Below are 10679 nucleotides of genomic sequence, written 5' to 3'. Positions count from 1 at the left end.
CCACTTCCTCCACAGAGAATATTCAAGTCAGTCACCTTACCGGTCATTGAAAAGGACATAGAGGACTCACTTCATCCCTCACAAACCTGATTTGTGCTGATCTCTTATAAGGAAAGCAGGAATCATTTTGACCTAGAAGACTGGATTCCCAGAAACATTAACCCTTAGCCCAGAAAAGGCCAGCAGACTGGTGGGTTTGCTCTTCTCCTTCTCTAGTTGGGCCTGAGAGTGGCCAAGAGATGAAGTTTACTAGCCTGTTAACCTGGCACATGATACCTGGGAGCTGGTCCTCCTGCTGTCTCCCAAAGGACTGTGGAAAATCAGAGCTTTTCTGGGGCTGCTTGTATCCAAAGGACTCTACTGGAAGCGATCTTCTCCTGGAAGAGGCTTGAAAAATTCAAGTCCTGCAACCTGCTGCAAAGGCTCAGCATACCATCTTGGGCAACTGGCATGGAGTGACACACAGATCCCCACCTAGGATTCAGTTCCCAAAAATGAATCTTATCGTTCCCAGATTGTGAAAGCAAGGGGAGCAGTTGGATAGTCTTAAGCAAAAAAGTGACAGGATGGGATAATATATCCTTTCGATGCGAAGGCACTGGGGGGCTGCAGAACTCCCACCCCCACCACCAACACTAATCAATAATGAAGAGCCAGGGCTGTTACACCAGTGAGCTTTATTTCACTGTGGAATAAATAGTTATTTTCCTGATTATAACTAGTACATGTAAATCATTTTAAAAATTCAAACAACTTAGGAAAGTATGTGGATAAAAATAGAGAACATTTAAAATTTTTCTACCTTGAGGTGACTGCAATTAATTTTCTGCTGACAGTGGTAGGCAGAATTTTGATCCCCATGATCTTCACTCGCTGGGGTTACTCACGTGAATATGTTCCATCACATGGCAAAAAGGACCTTGCAGATGTGATTAAAGCAACTAACCTGTTGACCTTAAGATCCGGCAATTATTCTGGATTATACAGGTGGACCTCATGTGATCACATGAGCCGTTAAAAGCAGAGAATAGGAACAGAAAAGAAAGTCAGATTTAGGCCGAGTGTGGTAGCTCAGGCCTAGTAATTTCAGCACTTTGGGAGGCCGGGGCAGGAGCATCACTTGAGCCCAGGAGACCAGCGTGGGCAATATAGCAAGACCCCTATCAATAAAGAAAAAAAAAAGTAAGATTTGAAGTGTGAGGACTTGACATGCCATTGCTGGTTTGAAGATGTGAGTGCCGTGTGAAAAGAAATACATGCGGTCTGAAGTTCTTAGGAGAAATGCCCTAGCTGACAGCTGGTGAGAAATGGAAACCTCAGTCCTACAAGAAATTAAATTCTTTTTTTTTTTTTTTTTTTGAGACGGAGTTTCGCTCTTGTTGCCCAGGCTGGAGTGCAATGGTGTGATCTCGGCTCACCGCAACCTCCGCCTCTTTGGTTCAAGCGATTCTCCTACCTCAGCCTCCCGAGTAGCTGGGATTACAGGCATGTACCACCATGCCCAGCTAATTTTGTATTTTTAGTAGAGATGGGGTTTCTCCATGTTGGTTAGGCTGGTCTTGAACTCCCCACCTCAGGTGATCCAACCGCCTCGGCCTCCCAAAGTGCTGGAATTATAGGAGTGAATCACCACACCTGGCCAAGAAATTAAATTCTGCCAACAACCTGAGTGAGCTTGGAAGCAGATTCTTTTCCAGAGCCTGCAGAAAGGAATTGCATCCCAGATTACATTTTGATCGCATCTTTGTGAGACCCTAAGCAGAGAACCCAGTTAAGCCATGATATTCCTGGACTTCTGACCCATTAAAACTGTGAGATAAAGAGTATTAAGATGCTACATTTATGCTTATATGTTATGGCAGCAATATAGTGACAGAAATAAAGTGACAATCCTTTAATACATCTCTTCTTCCATGCATATACACACTAACACAAATACATACTAAATTTATGTATAATTAACTTGTACATTGGGTTTTTGTGAACCAGCTTCTTCCTACACTATCACCTTTGTCCCCTTTAACCAATTATTAGTAATTTCAGGTTCATAATTTTCTACCTTTGTTTTTGGTGAAACCCTTATATCTCTGTGATATGGTGATATAACAAGGAATATATGTTTTGTCTCCTGTCCCTGTTGCTGGCACAGAGTTCCTAAAATTCTTCTAATTCCCTGAGTAATAGGAGTGTTAGGAACATTTTTGTTCAAATAACATTTTGTGGCCAGGTGTGGTGGCTCATGCCTGTAATCCCAGCTCTTTGGGAGACGAAGGCGGGCAAATCATGAAGTCAAGAGATCGAGACCATCCCGGCCAACATGGTGAAACCCCATCTCTAGTAAAAATACAAAAATTAGCTAGGCGTGTTGATGTGCGCCTGTAGTCCCAGCTACTCAGGAGGCCCAGGCAGGGGAATCACTTGAACCCGGGAGGCAGAGGTGGCAGTGAGCCAGGATTGCGCCACTGCACTCCAGCCTGGTGGCAGAGAGAGAGACTCCATCTCAAAAAAAAAGAAAAAAAAAGAACATTTTGTTTTTGTTTTTGATCCCGACTTCTGACACAGAGCTCCTAATTCTTGGAATTTTCTGAGTAATAAGAATGTCTTTTGTTTTGATGAGGCAAGTTTTGGTGGGCTTCTGCATGGGGACTAGTCACCAGAAAGACCAAGCTGTGATAAAAAGCTTGGAACTTTCAACTCTATCTCCTATCCTCTGGGAAGGGGAGAGGGGCTGGAAAATGAGGTAATAATAGATCATGGCTATGTGTCGAAGCTTCCATACAAGTCCCTAAACTATGGTGTTCGGAAAGCTTTCTAGGTTGGCATTCAGAAAACTTCATGCCTGTGTGATGAAGCTTTTATAAAAGTCCTTAAACTATAGTATTCAGAAAGCTCCTAGGTTCACAAAGCTTCTGAAGTGTTCAGAAAGCTCTGAGGCATCTACATGCCAGGAGGTAGCACATCACAAATTTACAAGGACAGAAGCTCTACACTCAGGACCCTTCCGGACCCCACCCTATATATTTTTTCATTGGCTGTTCATCTGTATCTTGTTTTATATCCTTTGTTAAATAATAAATCAGTAAATGTAAGCAAGTGTTTCTGTGAGTTCTGTGAGCTCTCCTAGCAAATTATCCAACCCAAGTCAGGGGTCATAGGATACCCAATTTAAAGCTAGTCAGTCAGAAGTGCAAGTGACAACCTGGGACTTGTAATTGGCATCTGAAGCAGGGAGGATTCTTGTGGGACTGTGCCCTTAACCTGTGGGGTTAAGGGGTGGAGTGGGATGGGATAGGATGGGATGGGAGGGGATGGGAGGGGATGGGAGGCAATGGGATGGGATGGGATGGGATGGGATGGGATGGGATGGGATGGGATGGAATAAGATGGAATGGAATGGATCCAGCTGGTGTCTGCAGAGAATAAGAACATTTGTCAATGTGGGAAAACCCTCATAATTGGTGGCCAGAAGTGTTATGTGTTTAGTGTGTGTAGTATAAGCGGAAAAGAAAACCTTTTGTTTTTATCTGTTATACAAACCCCAACACTCAGCAAATCAATTCACCTGCTGCAGGTATTCAATCAATGATCAATGAATAAATAATGCAATGGGCATTGTGCTTAGTTTGTTAGGCTTTTATTTTCTCTATATTATTGGACAATTAAGGCAATCCATGATATATCCATCAATTTTGTAGAAAAACTGAAAGAAAAGAGAAAAGTTATCTTTATACATTTTTCCTTTATTTATTTGGGATCAAACTATTTATTGGTGATTTTTTTTGCACATTTCCAAGAAGCAGTCTATTTTAATACCATATAATCTATTCCAGATCATACTGTGAGACAGAAGGTTTCAAAAAATAATTCCCTAATCTTAACCTTAGCCCTAAATCTAACCCTAGTTCTAACCCTAAGCCTAACCCCAACACCAACCCCAGCTCTAATCCTAATGCTAAACCCTAAACCAGACTCTGATCACAACCCTGACTCCAACTCCACCAGTAACAAGCCGTGACAGGCTATGTCCAGCCATTACTGATCTTGACCATTCATGACTGACTTTGACTGGTCTTGATCATCCATGACTGGTAGACTGGCTGTCACCAGCTCTGACTGGCCTTAACTGGTCTTGACTGGCCCTGACCAGCTGTGACTGGCTTGGACCTACTGTGACCATCCTTGACCAGCCATGACTAGCTTTGGCTTGTCTTGACCAGCTGTGGCTAGATTTGATCAGTCTTCACTGGCTGTGACTGGCTTTGATGCCCTGGACCAGTTTTAACCAGCTGTGACCAGCCTTAACCAGTTTTGACTGGCTTAGACCAGCCATGACCAGCTTTGGCTGGTCTTTGCCAGTTGTGACTACTGTGACTGGCTTTTACCAGTCTGAACATGTTGTAACCAGCCATGGCTTGTCTTGGTCAGCCATGACTGGCTATGACCAGCTTTGATTACAACTGACTGGTTTTGATCAGCTTAGACCAGCTATGACCAGCTTTGACCAGTCATGACAGAGCTTACCCAGTTTTGACTGGCTTACACTGGCCATGACCAGCTTTGACTGGTCGTGACTGGCCTTCATGAGCCATAACTGGCTTTGACTAGAATTGACCAGTTTTTACCAGCCATGACTGGTCTTGACCACACGTGACTGGGTTTGACTGGTCATGACTGGCTTTGGCCAGAATTGGCTGATTTTGATTGGCTTAGACCAGCTGTGTCCAGCTTTGACCTGTATTTACTGGCTGTGACTGGCTTTGACTGGCCTGGACCAGTTTTAACCAGCCATGACTGGTCTTAACCAACTGTGATTGGCTTTTGCTACCTGTGACCAGCTTTGATTGGCTATGACTGGCCTGGACCAACTGTGACTGGCTTTGGCCTATCTTGACTAGCCATGACCAGCTTTGGCCAGCTATGACTGGCTTTGACTAACCATGCTGGATTTGGCCTGTCTTGACCAGCCATGACTGGCTTTGACTGGCCTTGACCAGCCATAATTAGACTTCACCAGCTGTGACTGACAATAACCAGTTGTGACTAGCTTTCACAAACTTCAACTGGTCTTAAATGGTCATGACTAACCTTGACTGGAGTTGACTGGCTTTTCCCAGAGTAGACCAGCCATGACCAGCTTTGACTAGTTTTGACTGGTCTTGAACACCTTTGACTGATGTTGACCAGTCTTTACAGGCTTTGGCTGGCTTAGACTGACCTTGACGGGTCTTCACTTTTTTTTTTTTTTTTTTTTTTTTACCAGATTTGACCCGGCATGACTGGCCTTGACTGGCAGTATCTGGTCACGATCCTGCTGCTTCCTGCCCAACCAAGCTCCTGGGACTCAGGGGCTGCACAACACTGTGGGGGTAGATGGAGGAGAGCAGAATGGTGAGGGTGCACCCGGGAGAGCTCACTGGTGGGGTTATACCAGAAGGGCCTTAGAGATCACTTCCTCTTGCAGATGGAGAAATAGGCCCTGTGGGTGTGGACCCAACTATCAGAGCAGGTGGCAGTGGAGAGAGGCAAAGATACCTGCATGACAGGAGTAAGCTGGGGTGAGTGCAAATTTGTGCACTTTTCTCCTCCCTGAGACTTTCAGCTCCACAGAGCAGCCTCTGAAATACATGTAAATACTTGGTGATCCACAATCCAGACAAGAGTGGAAGGACCAAAGAAGGAGAAGACCAGGTGGAAATGTAGTAGAGAGGCAAGGTGTTAGCCTGGAGGGATGCTAGTTAACCACAAGGTAATGATGAGAGAAGGGAAGGAAATAGTGAAACAATCCCAACCCTCACTGTAGCTGTAGCCAAAACCCTAACCCTAGCTTTTTGTTTTGTTTTGTTTTGTTTCTGAGACAAGGTCTCACTTTGTCACCAAGGCTGGAGTGCAGTGTCGTGATCTTGGCTCACTGCAGCCTCGACCTCCCAGGTTCAAGTGATCCTCCTCCTGCCTCAGCCCCCCAGGTAGCTGAGACTACAGGTCTACACCACCAGGCATGGCTAATTTTTATTTTATTTTATTTTATTTTATTTTATTTTATTTTATTTTATTTATTTTGAGACAGAGTCTCACTCTGTCACCCAGGCTGGAGTGCAGTGGCACGATCTTGGCTCACTGTAACCTCCGCCTCCTGAGTTCAAGCAATTCTCATGCCTCAGCCTCCCAAGTTGCTGGGGTTACAGGTGTGCACCACCACTCTTGGCTAATTTTTGAATTTTTAGTAGAGACGGGGTTTCACCATGTTGGCAAGACTAGTCTCAAACTCCTGGCCTCAAGAGTCTCAAATTCCTTGGTCTCCCAAAGTGCTGGGATTACAGGTGTGAGCTATCTCACATGGCCCCAGCTAATTTTTTGTATTTAGGTTGGTACAAAAGTAATTGCGGATTTTGCCATTAAAAGTAATATTTTTTTGGTACAGATAGTGTTTTACCATGTTGCCCAGGTTGGTCTTGAACTCCTGGACTCAAGCAATCCACCCACCTCAGCTTCCCAAAGTGCCAGGATTACAGACCTGAGCCACTGCACCTGGCCTTTAGCCTTATCCCCTTAACCCCTAAACCCTGACCCTAGCCCTAGCCCCAGCCTCAACCCTAAGCCTAACCCTAATTCTAAACCTCAAACCTGTTTATCCCTTAACCCCTAAAATCTAAATCCTAACCTTCTAATCCTAAACAGCCTAAATACTATATCCAACCCCAATCCCAGATCAAACTAAACATATCAAACAAAGGGATGACATCACAAGAACAGAAAACTACAGAACAATATCCCTTCTAATCATAGATGTAGTAAACCTTAACAAAATAATAGTAATATGAAACTACAGTCATCCCTCAGTATCCATGGGGGATTGGTTCCCGGACCCCTACCAATACCAAAATCCACATGCGCTCAAGTCCTATAGTGAGCCCTGTGAAATCTGTGGATACAAAAAGTTGACCCTCCATATATGTGGGCTTCACATCCCACGAATACTATGTTTTTGATCCTTGTTTGGTTATGGATGTGGAATCTGCTAATATGGAGAGCTGAATGTATTTTTCAAGCCCTGTGGCCAGTGGGAAACCATTGCCAAAGTTAAATCAGAAGAGTGACATGGGCTGGGCGCTGTGGTTCACACCTATAATTCCAGCACTTTGGGAGGCCAAGGCAGGTGGATCACCTGAGGTCGAGAGTTCTAGACCTGCCTGACCAATATAGAGAAACCTCGTCTCTACTAAAAATACAAAAATTAGCCAGGCATGGTGGCACATGCCTGTGATCCTAGCTACTCGGGAGGCTGAGGCAGGAGATTCGCTTGAACCTGGGAGGCAGAGGTTGTGGTAAGCCAAGATCACGCCATTGCACTCCAGCCTGGGCAACAAGAGCGAAACTCCGTTAAAAAAAAAAAAAAAAGTGACATGAGATTTATGTTTGTGGATCAGTATTTTGCCATTATCAAGTTGAGTTCACCAATAGTGGGCAGGTGAATCTGTGCTCCTCCCGGTGGACTACACTGAGGAGACCGTAGCATCAGGCCAGGGTGTTTCTGCCAAGAATGCAGGGTGTGTGTCTGCTCAGGAGGAAACACTGGGCAAATCTAGTTTGGAGTCATCTCTGCTCTTTAGATCTACCAAGGTTGTGAAACTGAGGGACAGTTTCAGGAACAGTTCCAGAAAAAGAAAACTGGAGCTGAATGGAAAAAGACATTTTTTCTCCCAGTTGGGGCAGGTGGTAAGGTGAAATGGGTCTGCAGATTGGAATGTCAGGTAGAAATCTGGTACTTCCTGATTTGGGGATTATGTGATGGTTACCTAGGAGAGTATCCCTGCTTTGGGTAAAATATACTGGAGTATTTTGTGTGAAATTGGGAATCTGATAAAGCAATAACCACTGGGGAATCTAAGAGAAAGGATAAACAGTACTTTGTACTGCTGTTGCAGGTTTTCTACAAGTATGAAATTATTGGGAAGTAAACTACTTTTTAAAACAACCACGTCAATATCATGTCAGTAAAGCAGAGACAATATCAAACTTTGTTACAGAGGCTAAGCCTGACCCAAATCCACATCAGCCAAAGCTGTGAAACCAATTGCTCTTGTAAGAGTCTGAATGTTATATTAGTATTAAGAGGCCACTGTGTGGACATAATGTTAGTGGACACTATACCTTGGTTGTGGAGAAGAACCTTGAGGTGTGGTGGAAACAGCAGGATTTTTGATTTCCAATTTTCCACATGAAGCCCTTCCTCTCCTGGGTACTCTGAAGACCTACTGCCCCTCAGTAGTCACGGCTGCCAGCAGGAAGGTTTTTACGCACCATTGACGTTGTCTCCAGTTGTCCCAGAGCGAGACGGTGCCCCATTAGGTCTGTGCTGAGGAAAACGAAACTCTTGTGTTTGAAGTTGGCTTGGTGCTGAACTCCGCAAGTGGAACACAGGGCGCATCATGGGGTCAGAAAAGGCGGGTTCGCGCGCCCCCTGCTGGCCACCAGAGACAGTGCGTGAGTCTCAGCACTCACTGTGTAGCGGTAGCCGTGCGCCCCCTCCTGGCTGTCCTGCTGAATCAATTAAATTCAATTAAATCCCAGCCCTTTGGGAGACAGAGGCAGGTGGATCACCAGAAGTATGGAGTTCGAGACCAGCCTGGCCAAAATGGTGCAATCCCGTCTCTACTAAAAATACAAAATTAGCTGGCCGTGGTGGTGCGCGCCTGTAATCCCAGCTACCCCGGAGGCTGAGGCAAAAGAATCGCTTGAACCCGAGAGGTGGAGGTTGCAGTGAGCCGAGATGGTGCCACTGCACTCCATCCCGGGCAACAAAGTGAGACTCCATCTCAAATTTAAAAAAAAAGTAAATGTGCAGATTATTCAGTGCCGTAATTTTGGAAATGCAAACTAAAATGGAGCCCACTATCCTGGTTTTTAACAAAAATGCTGCAGGAACAAGTCATTTGAAACCATATGGAATGAAATAAACATAGATACAAACTTTAAAATTTATGCAAGAATTTACTCAGAATAGTCCGTAGACAAATTAGAAATGCAAAAGTATCAAAAATCTAGAAGAAAACATAGAAGAAAATCTATGTGACCTTGGGTTTGGTGATGAGATTTAACATACAATGCCAAGAGCTGATCCACACACAAAAGTTAATAATATGGATATTATAGTATTAAAAATGTTATACATGTCTGTGATAGACCATGTTCAAAGAATGAAAACACAAGTCACAGACAGGACAAAATATTTGTAAAATACATATCTGAGAAAGGATTGGTATTCAAAATACTCACAGAACTCTCAAAACTCAAAAATAAGACAAACAACCCAATTAAAAATGGGTAAGATATAGATACCTCGCCAAAGAAGATATGCAGATGGCAAGGAAGCATACAGAAAGATGCTCAATATCACATATCATTAGGGAATTGCAAATTACAACAATGAGATAGCACTGCCAGGCGCAAGTGGCTCACGCCTGTAATCCTAACACTTTGGGAGGCCAAGGTGGGTAGATAACTTGAGGTCAGGGGTTCGAGACCAGCCTGGCCAACATGGTGAAACCTCGTCTCTACTAAAAATACAAAAATTGTTTGGGCGCGGTGGCACTTGTATGTAATCCCAGCTACTCGGGAGGCTGAGGCAGGAGAATTGCTTGAACCCGGGAAGTGGAGGTTGCAGTGAGCCGAGATCACGCTACTGCACTCCAGCCTGGGAAACAGAGTGTGACTCGGTCTAGAAAAACAAAAAAACAAGCGAACAATGAGACAGCACTGCACACCTGTTGAAACTGCTATTTACTAGACCTGCTGAACTAAAACAATGACAAACCATAAATTTTCATTCATTGCTTGTGGAATGCATAACGATACAGCCACTTGGGAAGACAGTGTGAGACTAGAATATGCCACCACAAAATATGATTGTAGAACACTAGAATATGCCACTCAAAAATATGCCTTTTTTGGCATAAGGATTATTTTGAGCCGATTGTTTTGAGAAACTGCAGATGCAAGAGAAGCTCTGAATACAGAATAGAAGCTACCCTTTTATAAGGGAAATTTACATCTATAAAGAAAATCTTCATTTGCAAGGGTGTCTCTCCCTCAGTACCAAGAAAAAAGAATGATGACTAAATCATGAGAGATTCTTATCCATAGGGAAGACATTAACTTATATCTGCATAACAAACATTACCCTTGTTTACTGTCCTTTTCCTGGTTACCTCCCCATTACCGCACCACCCCCCACCCCCACCTCTCTTTGTTTCAGTTGAACAAATTCATTTTTACTCATTGTACTCATTTTTCCTTGGGTGTCTCCCATGCGGTTTTTCTTTTTCTTTTTCTTTTCTTTTCTTTTTTTTTGAGACAGAGTCTCGCTCTGTTGCCCAGGCTGGAGTACAATGGCGTCATCTCGGCTCGCCGCAACCTCTGCCTCCTGGGTTCAAGTGATTCTCCTTCCTCAGTCTCCTGAGTAGCTGGGATTACAGGCATGTGCCACCATGACCGTCTAATTTTGTGTATATACATATATATACACATATACATATACATATACATATACGTGTGTGTGTGTGTGTATATATATATATATATATATATTTTTTTTTTTTAGTAGAGATGGGGTTTCTCCATGTTGGTCAGGTTGGTCTCAAACTCCCGACCTCAGGTGATCCACCCACCTCGGCCTCCCAAAG

The sequence above is a fragment of the Macaca nemestrina genome, chromosome X, assembly GCF_043159975.1.
Source record: "Macaca nemestrina isolate mMacNem1 chromosome X, mMacNem.hap1, whole genome shotgun sequence".
Classification (NCBI taxonomy): domain Eukaryota; kingdom Metazoa; phylum Chordata; class Mammalia; order Primates; family Cercopithecidae; genus Macaca; species Macaca nemestrina.
This window is presented reverse-complemented; position numbering follows the sequence as displayed.